Below are 14,181 nucleotides of genomic sequence, written 5' to 3'. Positions count from 1 at the left end.
ATTAGGTCTGCTTTCCTTTAGAGTCATTTGAAGGTCTCAGTTATCACATACTGTGAAAGCTCTGTTGCCTAGCCTGATTAACCTGAGAATGCCTAGCTTTCTAGCCTTGAGATCCAATGATTCTCAGCCTTATAGCAAGCTTGGAGCCAGGGAATATTGACAAAATCAGACACTTTAGTGTCTAGGGCTCAGACTTCCTGCACAGCTCCTTACACAGCTGTTTTGAGGTCTTTAAAGCTCCCAAATGAGCCTGCGCTATGCTATGTGCTGTACTTAGTCACTCAGTCATGTGTGACTCTGTGCAACCGGGTGTAGCCCATTAGGCGTCCTCTGTCCACAGGGATTCTCCAGGCAAGAATACAGGAGTGGATTGCCATGCTCTCCTCCAAGGGACCTTCTCAACCCAGGGATTGAACTCAGGATTCCAGCACTGCACTCCCGCATTGCTGGTTAATTCTTTACCGTCTGAGCAACCAGGAGAGCCCAACATGTCAGTACTGATGCTTAGTAGGCTCCCCTCTCCAAGGATCTCTTCCAGGTTTGAGAGAATTTTCCTGTCTCCATTCCTGCTCCTCTAACAATCACCTGTTGCTTTGGTTTTACTGTTTGAAGTTCCTAGCATATTTAGTTTAGTCAGTCTAGGTATTTTGATTTTTTGCAAATCACAAAAGAATCATTAACTTGAGCCAAATTATGAAAGTAGGACAATGGAATTCTCTCAGACAAATAAATGCAAAGTTGTGGCTAACTTATTAAAAAAGAGTCTAAAATATTAAATTTAAAGTAACATCTGAATAAGTTATCTTGCCTCATTTATATTTATCAAATTAGTCCTTATTTTTTAGTGTATTATCTATTTTATAGATTTCTCATGGAGCAAAATCACAGAGTCCTCTAAAAAAAGAAGCACAAACCTTTAATGCTTTCAAACAAACAAACAAAAGAGCTTCTTTTGTTTTCAATGTTGTCTTTTTTTTTTTTAATGTTTGGTGCATACAAGGGATGATATTTCATGCCCAGGAGTATTGTATATTTTGAGCAAATACCTTGTGCACTTATCATGCTGCTTCCAGTAACACTGAGGAAGTGGGAAAAGCTTCTCTCCTTGTCTCTAATCCAATTTTTCTTCATTGTTTTCTGTACTTTAACATTATGAACCATATTTCTCAAATAAATGACACCTATTACTCTGAAAGGACACTCCTATAATTCCACTTGAAAGCTATAAAACAAACTTACTTTCTTTTTTACAACTTATATGATTTGAAATAAAGTAATAACTAAATTAGTAAGGAAAATCTTTAAAGTTTTATTGAAAGTATACCACCAGGGTCTGCATTTAAAACCCTGAAAAATCATTCATGAAAAAATTATATATCGGCTATAAAGTATAATACTAAAATAGTCACAGATCATGATTTTCTTTGTAATGTATACTGTCTGTCATTTAATTTGGTCTCAGTTTTCATCACTTCTTATGACGAAAGCATACATATTTAAATGATAGCTCATTTTAAAAAATACATGTTATTAGCATATTTAGGAGTGTTACTAGCAACATCCAAAATCTATTTGGATTGGAATCATGTTTTTTATTTATTTCTATTGCTAATCAAAATGAAGGCATGAATTTAATTACACTTCTCATCTACTATGTAGGGGAATTTGTCTCTCTTACAGGGGAAGGAAGAAAACAGATAGGGAGAAGGAATGGGAAATGAAACAGAAACCACAATTTTGAAAGCAACTTTTACCATAACTCACTAAACAGATAAACTGAACAGTGAGCCTGAGTTCAGTATTTTTTTTTTAACAGACTCATTAAGGTCATATTTTCTAGGATGACAGTATAGACTGATTTAATTCTAACATTGTAGACTCCTGTCCCAAGGATGAATTCACCAACTTTTCTAGCAAACTGTCTGTTTCACCAAATCACCCCAAATCCTGCCAGATTGCTCCTTTTGATACATTTATGTTACTGAAAAGATTGAGCTCTCTTGCAATTATGATAAAGTCAACTTTGCTTGAAAAATAATGTTTTTCTGAGGAGTCTTTATATGAAAAATACCAGGAAAAGCAGGTAGCAGGGACAAAAGCCCTTTGGATTGGAATCATGTTTTCTATTTATTTCTATTGCTAATCAAAATGAAGGCATGAGCCCTTTGAGTATTCCAGCCAAGCATATATATTATAGGATAAATAACTTTTTTAAAGAAAAATGGCAAGAGAAACATAGTTGTAGGAATTTGTGTAAACTATAGTCATTTTTGTCCAAATATTAACAAGAATGACCTCCTTAAAAAATGAAAAAAAGTTAAAGTAATCAATGGGAGGGAGTGTAAAACTGAAGAAGGAGGAGCAAAAAACTAATATGAAAAACATTCATGGAAATGAAAAGAAAACAGGTTACTAACATTTCAAAGTGGTTTTGACCTCTTTATCATTTTTTGTTATTGTTTCTATATTTACATCAAAGATACACGTGAAGTTTATAGAAGGTGAAAGAAAGACAAAATGCTTATACCCTTTATTTGGAGGGACAAGAAAAGCAAAATCATTAAGAAGCTGGTTCTAGCCCTCATGGGTGACTTTGAGGGCTTCAAGACATCAGTGGAGATAACTGCATATATGATGGAAATAGCAAGAGAACTAGAAATAGATCCTGAGGATATGATTAAATCTTCAAACTTATAATAAAACAAATGAGGAGTTACTTTTTATGGGTGAGCAGAGAAAATATTTTCTTGAGATGGAATCTCCTCCTGGTGAAAATGGTATGAAGATTGTTGAAATGACAACAAAGAACTTAGATTATTACTTACACTTAGTTGATAAGGCAGCAGCAGGTTATGAGAGGATTAACTCAAATTTTTTTTTTGTTTGTTTAGTCCTTTAATTTGTTTCTTTTTTTTTAATTTTTTTTATTTTTTTAATTTTAAAATCTTTAATTCTTAAATGCGTTCCCAAACATGACCCCCCTCCCACCTCCCTCCCCACAACATCTCTCTGGGTCATCCCCATGCACCAGCCCCAAGCATGCTGCACCCTACGTCAGACATGGGATGATTTGGGAGAATGGGAATTCTAACATGTATACTATCATGTAAGAATTGAATCACCAGTCCATAACTCAAATTTTGAAAGAAATTCCATTGTGGATAAAATTGTATCAAACAGCATTGCCTGATTGGCTGTGTTGGGTTGATTTGGTCCTCTTCTGTTCTTGTCTGGTGGTAGCAAAGATTTGGAAAGCCCGACCACATTTAGCTCAAACAGGCAGGATTTTATTAGTTAAGAAGCAGGTAGCATTTGTAGCAACAAACTAGTTACAGCTCAGTCATTGCTCAAGGCGGGAAGCAGACAGCAAACAGTGCACTCCCAAGCAGACAGCAGACAGTGCACTCCCAACACTCAAAGGGGATCCAACCTACCCTTTTGGGGCTTGTTTGCTTCTTTTTATTTCCTAACCTTCCCCATGATTCTACCATCTTGGACTCCGTTTTCTATTCTAACTACCTTACACTTGCTATAGAAAAGTCGTCCATGAAAAGAAGAGTCCATCAATGCAGTAAACTTCATTTTGCTGCCAATTTTAAGAAATTGCTATAGCCACATCAAGCTACAGCAATCTCCACCATGATTAATAAACACTCATCAATATGGAGGAATGAACTTGCATCAAGAAAAACATTAAAATTCACTGAAAGTTCAGGAGATGATTAGCATTTTTAAGTAATAAAGTGTTTTTTAAAAAAGATATAGATGTTGTTTCTTTAGACATAATTCATTTTCAACTTAACAAGTCCCAGAATCAGTTCAGTTCAGGTCAGTCGCTCAGTCGTGTTCGACTCTTTGCGTCCCCAAGAATCACAGCAGGCCAGGCCTCCCTGTCCATCACCAACTCCCGGAGTTCACTCAAACTCATGTCCATCGACTCAGTGATGCCATCCAGCCATCTCATCCTCTGTCGTCCCCTTCTCCTCCTGCCCCCAATCCCTCCCAGCATCAAAGTCTTTTCCAATGAGTCAACTCCTTGTATGAAGTGGCCAAAATATTGGAGTTTCAGCTATAGCATCAGTCCTTCCAATGAACACCCAGGACTGATCTTTAGAATGGACTGGTTAGACCTCTTTGCAGTCCAAGGGACTCTGAAGAGTCTTCTCCAACACCACAGTTCAAAAGCATCAATTCTTCGGTGCTCAGCTTTCTTCACAGTCCAACTCTCACATCCATACATGACCACTGGAAAAACCATAGCCTTGACTAGGCAGACCTTTGTTGGCAAAGTAATGTCTCTGCTCTTTAATATGCTATCTAGGTTGGTCATAACTTTTCTTCCAAGGAGTAAGCATCTTTTAATTTCATGGCTGCAGTCACCATCTGCAGTGACTTTGGAGCCCCCCAAATTAAAGTCTGACACTGTTTCCACTGTTTCTCCATCTATTTCTTATGAATATAATCTGTACCACAACATTAATAGCAATTATCTCTGAGAAATGAGATACTAGATTGTTTCTTGTTTTCGTTAATTTATGCTCTGATTTTTCTACATTTAGATACTATTTAGTCAATGAAACAAAACAAAAAATCAAAGAAAAAATCGAAACTGATTGCTAAAAGGAAGTAAAGAGCACATACAGTTCTTGGAGAAAAGTTAATCATTCGTTATGGATTCATATATTGGGTATTTAAATTTGTATTATACTTACTAAATATTAATTTTATTAGGTAATTATTAAGTATAAATTATATATGTAAGTATGTACTATAATTACTCAATTAGAAACATCATGGGCTTCCCTGTGGCTCAGCTGGTAAGGAATCCACCTGCAATGAGGGAGACCTGGGTTTGATCCCTGGATTGGGAAGATATCCTGGAGAAAGGAAATCATAATTAAAATTTTGGACTTTAAAAAAAAATAATGTAGTTTGCATTCATGAAAATTTGCCATTAAGTTATTTAACAAAACCAGAACTTTAGTGCTACAATCTTTACAATGGTATGTTATGAAAACTTTTGAAAATTTATTTGGAAAGAAAAATATTCAAACACATTTAAACAACTAGAAATGTTTTGTCTGTTAGCCCAAGTATTTATGGAGCTTCCCTTTTGGCTCAGCTGGCAAAGAATCCACCTGCAATGTGGGGACCTGGATTCGATCCCTGGGTTGGGAAGATCCCCTGGAGAAGGAAAAGGCTACCCACTCCAGTATTCTGGCCTCAGTTCAGTTCAGTTCAATCGCTCAGTCGTGTTTGACTCTTTGCGACCCCATGAATCGCAGCATGCCAGGCCTCCCTGTCCATCACCAACTCCCGGAGTTCACTCAGACTCACGTCCATCGAGTCCCTGATGCCATCCAGCCATCTCATCCTCTGTCGTCCCCCTTCTCCTGCCCCCAATCCCTCCCAGCATCAGAGTCTTTTCCAGTGAGTCCCTAGAGAATGTACAATTCCATTGGGTTGCAAAGAGTCGGACACGACTGAACGACTTTCATTCATTCACTCCAAGTATTTAAGATGCTAATTAGAATTTTTGCATAAACATATTTTGTTCAAAACCTTTGTTTTTGTATGATTTACTGCATCAAGATTATCACAAATTATACATATTGTTACATAATGTGATTCATTTATACATCACCTTTATAATAAATATCTTTAAAGTAATGATGATATTTCTCTTCTACGTGCTATGCTGCTATACTAAACTGCTGCTGTTCTGTGGAAATCATTCAGTAATTCAAGAAAAAAAAGTTTGAAACTCACCTAATATTTATTTTGTAATGTCAAGTAGCAGCCTCTTAACATAAAATATGGCTACTGAATAACCAATGATTTTCTTAAAACTCCGAAGTCAGAGTGGCAATATAACCTTTGATACTTCAGGTATTGAAAGTAAAATATGCAAAATGTTCAGCTGCTTCTAACATTGCTTAATGATAGTTTGTTCTTAAACCTTGTTGGTTAAGAGAACTCACCATTGTATTTAAATTACATTTAAATCAAATACATTTTCTGAAAATCTGAAAATTAAGCAGCAAAAAATTAAGCATATTAGAGACAATATGAAGTGTTTTCCCTGGAACAGTTAGCTTGGGAATAAACAAAGAAGGATAGTATGATATAGGATAAAAAGCCAATAAAGCAAATCTTCAAAGTAAATTTTGTGAAGTGTGAAGCTATCAAGAAAAAGAGAGAGAAAGCATAGTTAGTATATAGGGTGAACTGTGTTGAAAACACTGCTGTTTATGTTGTATAAATATTACTTTATTTATTTACTTTTATTTTCTTTATTTTTATTTTTTTTTTATTTACTAGAACTGCACTGGAAAATGGGGGCAATTGGATGTATGACTGGATACTACATTTAAAAAAATTTCTTTGGAATATAGTTGACTTATAATGCTAATTGATAATGCTGTGCTCATTTCAGGTGTGCAACAAAGTGAATGTTATATATATACTTACATTGGCTCTTTTTAAAATTATTTTCCCATATAGGCATTGCAGAGTATTTTAGTAGAGTTCCTTGTGCCATACTGTAGGTCTTTAGTTGTTATCTGCTTTATATATAGTAGTGTTTATATATCAACCCCAATCTCCCAAATTTTCTGGACCTTCTTTACCCCCTGGTAACCATAAATTTGTTTTCTCCATCTACAACTCTATTTTTGTTTTGTAGATAAGTTCATCTATACTTTCCTTTTTTTAGATCCCACATGTAGGCAATATTATATGATATTTGTCTTTATCTGTCCGACTTACTTTACTCAGTATGACAAACTCTATGTTCATCCATGTTGCAGCAAATGGCATTATTTTGACTGAGTGATATTCCATTGTTTATATTTACCACATTGTTATATTTACCACTTCTTCTTTATCCAATCTTCTGTTGATAGGCTTTTAGGTTGCTTCCTGGAAATTGTAAAAAGTGCTGTTATGAGGTACTGAGGTGAATGTATCTTTTCAAATTATGAATTTATTTGGGTATATATGGAGGAGTGTGGGCATTGGATAATATGGTAGCTCTATTTTTAGTTTATTGTTGAACCTCCATACCTTTTTCCATAGTAATTTTACCAATTTACCTTCCCACTAAGAGTGCAGGAGATTTCCCTTTTCTCCATACCCTCTTCATCATTTTTTGTTTGTAGATTTTTGATTATGGTCATTCTGGCCAGTATGAAGTGATGACTCATAAAACTTGGTGATGTTAAACATCTTTTCATGTGCTTTTTAAGCATTTATATGTATTCTCTGGTGAAATGTCTATTTAGATCTTTTACCCATTTTTAATTGAGTATGTGTTTGTGTTTTTTTTTTTTTTTAATTGAGCTCTATGAGCTGTTTTTATATTTTGGAGATTAATCTCTTGTCTATTGTTTTGTTTGTAAGTATTTTCTCCCATGCTGAGGGTTATCTTTTCATTTTGTTTATATTCTAGACAATGCTTTTATTTGACTGGGTAACTGTTCCCTTCCCCAGGGGATCTTCCTAACCCAGGAGTTGAACCCAGGTGTCCCTCATTGTAGGTGGATTCTTAACCAACTGAGCCACAGAGGAACCCCAAATAATATTTACAATGAAAAAAAATTATCAGAAAGTGAAAAGTTAAGGTTCTGTACTTTTTTTCTATTCTTTTTTATGCCCCCTTTACATTCTTCATATTTCCAATATTTCCATCTAAATGATCTTGAGATCCAGGGAACAAATAAGTTATCTCCTTCAACACAAGATGGACTAATACAAAAGTTTTTGAGGGACCTATGTCAAAAAGGTAAACAAATTAAGTGATGATATAGATATTTATAGAAATAATTATTAGTGTAAATAAAAGTGCACAAATAAATACTGATATAAATGTAAATATATATGTAAATGTATAGATATTAGCTCTGTCCACTAAGAAGACCTAAGATAAGTAGAACTACAGTAGCATAAGAACATAAACCAAATGCACAGATTTGGGTTTCTAAATATCATTCTCTACTATAAGACTTAAGGGATCCTTGAAGAGATGGCTAATTCCAGGGGTGGGACAGAGATATAAAATAAAACTAGGATATCGTTTTATACTTGAAATTAAGGAAATTAAGATAGAGAAATATCTAAAGGACACAGAAGACATTTGGCCCAAACAAGGACAATTTGAATATCAAAATAAAATGTATTAACATATTATAGTTTATTGCACAAAATAGAAATATGTGTGTGTATTGTTTTTGTTTAGTCACTGAGTTGTGTCTGACTCTTTTGTGACCCCATCACGGGCTCCCCTTTCTGTGCGATTTCCCAGGCAAGTATACTAGAGTGGATTGCCATTTCCTTCTCCAGGGGATTTTCCTGACCCAGAGACTGAACCCATATTTCCTGCATTGACATAAGGATTCTTTACCACTAATCCACCAGGGAAGTCCTAAAATCACATAAAAATTAACAAAAAGAAAGCTCTACCCTACACTAAAATTCCAACTAATACATGCAGAAGGAAAAATGGAAATTTAAAAATCACCAATTAGCAAACTTCAGAGTAATAATTCATAGAAGATTTGGAATGGATACTAAAACTGTAAATATTTGATGAGGAGTAAAATGTTATATAGCTTCAAAGTATTTCTCTATATATTATGTATTCAACAAAATATAGGAAACATAATTTTGCCGTGGTAAACTTAGTAGATATGATCACCATAATCAAGTGATCAAAATTAGTATCAATATTAATGGGAGAAAGTCAATAAAATACAATAAGAACTACATACCATTACTTCTATGATACTCCTACCAAAAATTCATGGCCTGATTCTGAACATAAAAATGTCAGACAAATCCAAATTGAATGACTTTCTATAGATCATCTGAAGATAAAGATTCAAGAAACTTCCAGTTTGAAGTACACTAAAGATACAAGATAAAAAAATCTTCACATGATACAGGGTTGGATCATATTGGTTAAAAATAAATTATTAAAACTTGAATAAGATTTATGGGATAGATAGTAATAACATATCAGTCTTAATTAACTGACTTTGATGCTTCTACTCTGGTTATACAGGCTAATGTTATGGTTTGTAGGATATATGCACTTTAAATATTTAGAGAGTTAGAAAGCATCATGTCTGTAACTTACAAATAGAATTTTTTTTATGTTTCCTGAAACTTTGTAGTTAATTATTTATGTATCAATTAATTACAAATTTAGAATTTGAGATATTGACATTACTATTACCCTGATATGTTCAGGGAAAGCAGTATATTCAAGCAATATATGTAATACAAATAATATATGTAACTGGTCTCTTTCATAGACCACAGCCTTGATGTGACAAAGGGGCTTTGTAACTCAGAGTAGCTATTAGCCATGCTGTGCAGGGCCATCCAAGATGGACAGGTCAAAGCGGAGAGTTTTGACATAGCATGGTCTACTGAAAGAGGAAATGGCATACCACTCCACTATTTGTACCAGAAGAACCCCATGAGTAGTATGAAAAAGCAAAAAGATAACACACTGCAAGATGGGCCCCCTGGGTCAGAAGACATCTGATACGCTACCAGGGAAGAGCAGAGGGCAATTACTAGTAGCTCCAGAAAAATTGAAGTGGCTGGACCAAAGCAGAAACTACGCTCAGTTCTGTATGTGATTGGTGATGAAGGTAAAGCCCAAATGCTGTAAAAAACAATATTACATAAGAAACTGGAATATTAGATTCTTGAATCAGTGAAATAAAATGGAAGGGAATGGATGACTTAAATTCAGAGGACCATTATATCTACAACTACGAACAAGAATCCCTTAGAAAAAGTGGAGTAGCCCTCATAGTCAATAAAAGAGTCTGAAATGCAGTATTGGGTGCAATCTCAAGGATGACAGAATGATCTTGGTTTGTTTCCAGTGCTAACCATTCAATGTCACAGTATTCCAAGTCTGTGCCGTAACGACTAAAGTCAAAGAAGCTGAAATTGACTGGTTCTATGAAGATGTACAAGGCCTTCCAGAGCTAGCACCAAAAAAGATGTTCTTGTCATGATGTGGGTATTGGAATGCAGAAGCAGGAAGTCAGATACCTGGAGTAACAGGCAAGTTTGGCCTTGAGTACAAAATGAATCAGGGCAAAGGCTAACAGTTTTGTCAAGAAATCATGTTGATCAGAGTAAACACTCTTTTCCAACAATATAAGATTCAAATCTACACATGAGACATCACCAAATGATCAATACCAAAATCAGACTGATTATGTTCTTTGCAGTCAAAGATGGAGAAGCTCTGTACAGTCAGCAAGAACAAGATCTGGAGATGACTGTGGCTCAGATCATGAGCTCCTTATTGCAAAACTCAGTCTTAAATTCTAGAAATAGGGAAAACCACTAAGCAATTAGGGTATGACTTAAATCAAATCTGTTATGATTATACACTGAATGAGATGAATAGATTCAAGGGACTAGCTCTGTTAGAGAGAGTGCCTGATATGTGAACCGTGAACTTCCAGATGTTCAAGCTGATTTTAGAAAGGGAGAGGAACCAGAGATCAAATTGCCAACATCCAATGGATCATCAAAAAAGCAAGAGAGTTCCAGAAAAACATCTTTTTTCTGCTTTATTGACTATGCCAAAGTCTTTGACTGTGTAGATCACAATAAACTGTGGAAAATTCTGAAAGAGATGGGAATACCAGACCACCTGACCTGCCTATTGAGAAACCTATATGCAAATCATGAAGCAACAGTTAGAACTGGACACAGAACAACAGACTGGTTCCAAATAGGAAAAGGAGTACATCAAGGCTGTATATTGTCACCCTGCTTATTTAACTTATATGCAGAGTACATCATGTGACATGCTGGACTTGGTGAAATACCAACAGCCTCAGGTAAGCAGATGATAACACCCCTAATGCCAGAAAGTGAAAAAGAACCCAAAAGTCTCTTGATGAGGGTGAAAGAGGAGAGCAAAAAAGCTGGCATAAAACTCAACATTCAAAAAATGATGATCATGGCATCTGATCCCATCACTTCATGGCAAATAAACGGGAAAAAATGAAAACAGTGGCAGATTTTTTTTATTGGGCTCCAAAATCACTGCTGATGGGGATGTAGTCACAAAATTAAAAGATGCTTGCTCCTGGGCAGAAAAGCTACGACCAACCTAGACAGCATATTAAAAAGCAAACGCACTGCCAACAAAGATCTATATATTCAATGCTATGGTTTTACCAGTAGTCATGTGCAATGTGAGAGTTGGACCATAAAGAAAACTGAGTGCCAAAGAATTGATATCTTCACACTGTGGTGCTGGAGAAGACTCTTGAGAATCTCTTGGACAGCAAGGGGATCAAACCAGTCAATCCTAAAGGAAATCAACCCTGAATAGTCACTGGTAGGACTGATGCTGAAGCTGAAGCTCCAATACTTCGGCCACTTAATTGAAGAGCTAAGCCATTGGAAAAGACCTTAGTGCTGGGAAATATTGATGGCAGGAAGAGAAGGGAGTGACAGAGGATGAGATGGTTGGATGGTGTCACCAACTCAGTGTACCTATTAAGCCATGTAATTCAGCACCCAAGAAAGTCCTATATGATTTAAAGTCTTTATTTTTTCTAGGCTCTAAACTCTCTGATACATATTTGGTATATCCTTTCAAAATGCCTATGGTCACTTGAACACAATCTTTACCAAATCAAACTCAGTTTCTTGTTGCCTAGAGATATTACTCTTTTTTATTTGGCAATTGCAAACATTATTAAACATCACCAAAAAGAGAAAGTGTACTCTCATCCAGACTTTTACCTCATTCATAAAACATTCTTTCCCAGTCCAGCCTGCAGTATTTCTGTACACAGTAACATTTATTGATTTATCTGCTGGTAGAATATTCCAATTAATTTTTCACTCTATCAAAAGATTAATTTACAGTAGATATAAGTATTTCATTTTCCTTATATAAATCCTTTAATGGTTATATGAATATGGGGCTCAGGAGAAAAGTTCAGGTTGGAGGTTTAAGCAGTTAACATGTCACTAAGACTTGTTCCTGGAAATTAAAGTTATGACCAACCTAGACAGCATATTAAAAAGCAGAGACATTACTTTGCCAACAAAGGTCCGTCTAGTCAAAGTTTTGGTTTTTCCAGTAGTCATGTATGGATGTGAGAGTTGGACTATAAAGAAAACTGAGTACTGAAGAATTGATGCTTTTGAACTGCGGTGTTGAAGACTTTTGAGAGTCCTTTGGACTGCAAAGAGATCCAGCCAGTCCATCCTAGAGAAAATCAGTCCTGAATATTCATTGGAAGGTCTGATGCTGAAGTTACAACTCCAATACTTTGGCTACCTGATAGTAAGAATTGACTCATCTGAAAAGACCCTGATGCTAGGAAAGATTGAAGGCAGGAGGAGGAAGGGAATGACAGAGGATGCGATGGTTGGATGGCATCACAGACTCAATGGACATGAGTTTGAGTAAGCTCCAGGAATTAGTGATGGACAGGGAAGCCTGGCATAATGCAGTTCATGGAGTCACAAAGAGTTGGACACGGTTTAGCAACTGAACTGAACTGAAGACTTGATATCCCAAAACTAGTAAGCTTGATGGGGCAAAAAGGAACCTAGTTGTGTTTGGGCTACACAACATTCCAAAGTTGGTGAGAAGAGAAGGAAACAGAAAAGGAGAAAGAATGAGAATGGTGACGTAGGAGGGAAAGCAAGAGAGTGGGGATATATTAATAGTATGAGATGAATGACATACAGCTATTTGTTTTTAATTTTTTAAACAATAAGATGAGGTACTTAAGACATGCTTCTATATTGATGGAGAAAATTCAGTAGCAGGAGAGAAAGTGATGATTTTGAGGGGAGAATACAACTCAATGTGGTTGGTAGCATGACTTAAAACATCATTTCTAAGACCCTTTCTTTTCTTTCTTTTTCAAAATTACTCTATATGTAAGTGAATATTTTCTGTACACTGTTTAGGAGAATTTTGTTAGGTTCCTTTAAAAAATGTATTTACATTTCAAGTGGTAGTTGTATGCATTTCTAGCATAATTTTAGAATAATTGATATATTTATAATAAAAATCTTATACATTAGCAAAGTATATCTAAAGGTTTTTCAGATGTTCTTTTCTGCTTTGAATCAGATAATATTTATCATCTATACAAGTCTGATTTGTTAAATAAATTCTTCTGTTTTATTTCTACTCTGTATATTTTATTTTATATTGCCTATACATTACAATTTGACTAAACATTCCTATTAAATTGGCTTTTTGTTCTTTTTTATTTATAGGCTTATATATTTTAAAAACAATGTAGTATTTATTATTTACATTTTGTCTTTAAGCCTATTTGTTTTCCTTTTGTCTAAGTATTGATTATGACCTCCAGAAATATATTAAGGATTTATGGTCTTAAAATGAAATAATGATGCTATTTATAGATTGTTTTGTCTATAACTTTGAAGTTTTTATGAAAATATATTTTTCTGTTGTGAAATCATAGGTAGTTACTAAATGGAACTGTGTTCATTTCCTATGTTTGGCATTAAATATTATCACAAACTGAGTGACTTGAAACAACAGAACTTTTTTCTCTCCAGATTTGCAGCCTTGTAGTCTGATATCAAGGTCCTGGCAGGGTCATGCTCCCTCTTAAAACTGTAGGGGAGGATCTTTCCTTGCCTCTTAGCTTCTAGTGGTGATCCTTGGTTTATGGTTCCATCACATGGTATCCTTCCTGTATATGTCTATCCTCTCCTGTTCTTACAGAAGGACACCAGTTATAGGGCCCAACCTACTCCATTATTATCTTAATGTAATCACACCGGCAAAGATTCTGTTCACAGCTTCTAAAGATTAAAATTTCACCCTATTATTTGCATGGGTAAAATTCAAGTCACAATAGTTATTAGTGTTTTTCTTGTATTTATGAGATAGAACAAAAGTCAATTACTGTATTATATACAAAGTTAGACTTTAAATGGTAAAATATTAGCATATAAAAGAGGTATCTTTATAATATACAATACAAATTCATCAGAAAGATACTAAAGTTATGATTTACCTCATTAAACAGATGAATTTATGTGATATTTTGATTCTGAGTTTTTCAGTTCTTTGAAATCTGTTGATGCATTGTTGCCAAGATACAGTCAATTTTTATAAAAATGTGTATTTGTATT

The sequence above is a fragment of the Ovis aries genome, chromosome 1 (genome assembly GCF_016772045.2).
Source record: "Ovis aries strain OAR_USU_Benz2616 breed Rambouillet chromosome 1, ARS-UI_Ramb_v3.0, whole genome shotgun sequence".
Lineage (NCBI taxonomy): Eukaryota > Metazoa > Chordata > Mammalia > Artiodactyla > Bovidae > Ovis > Ovis aries.
Note: the sequence above shows the minus strand (reverse complement) of the source record.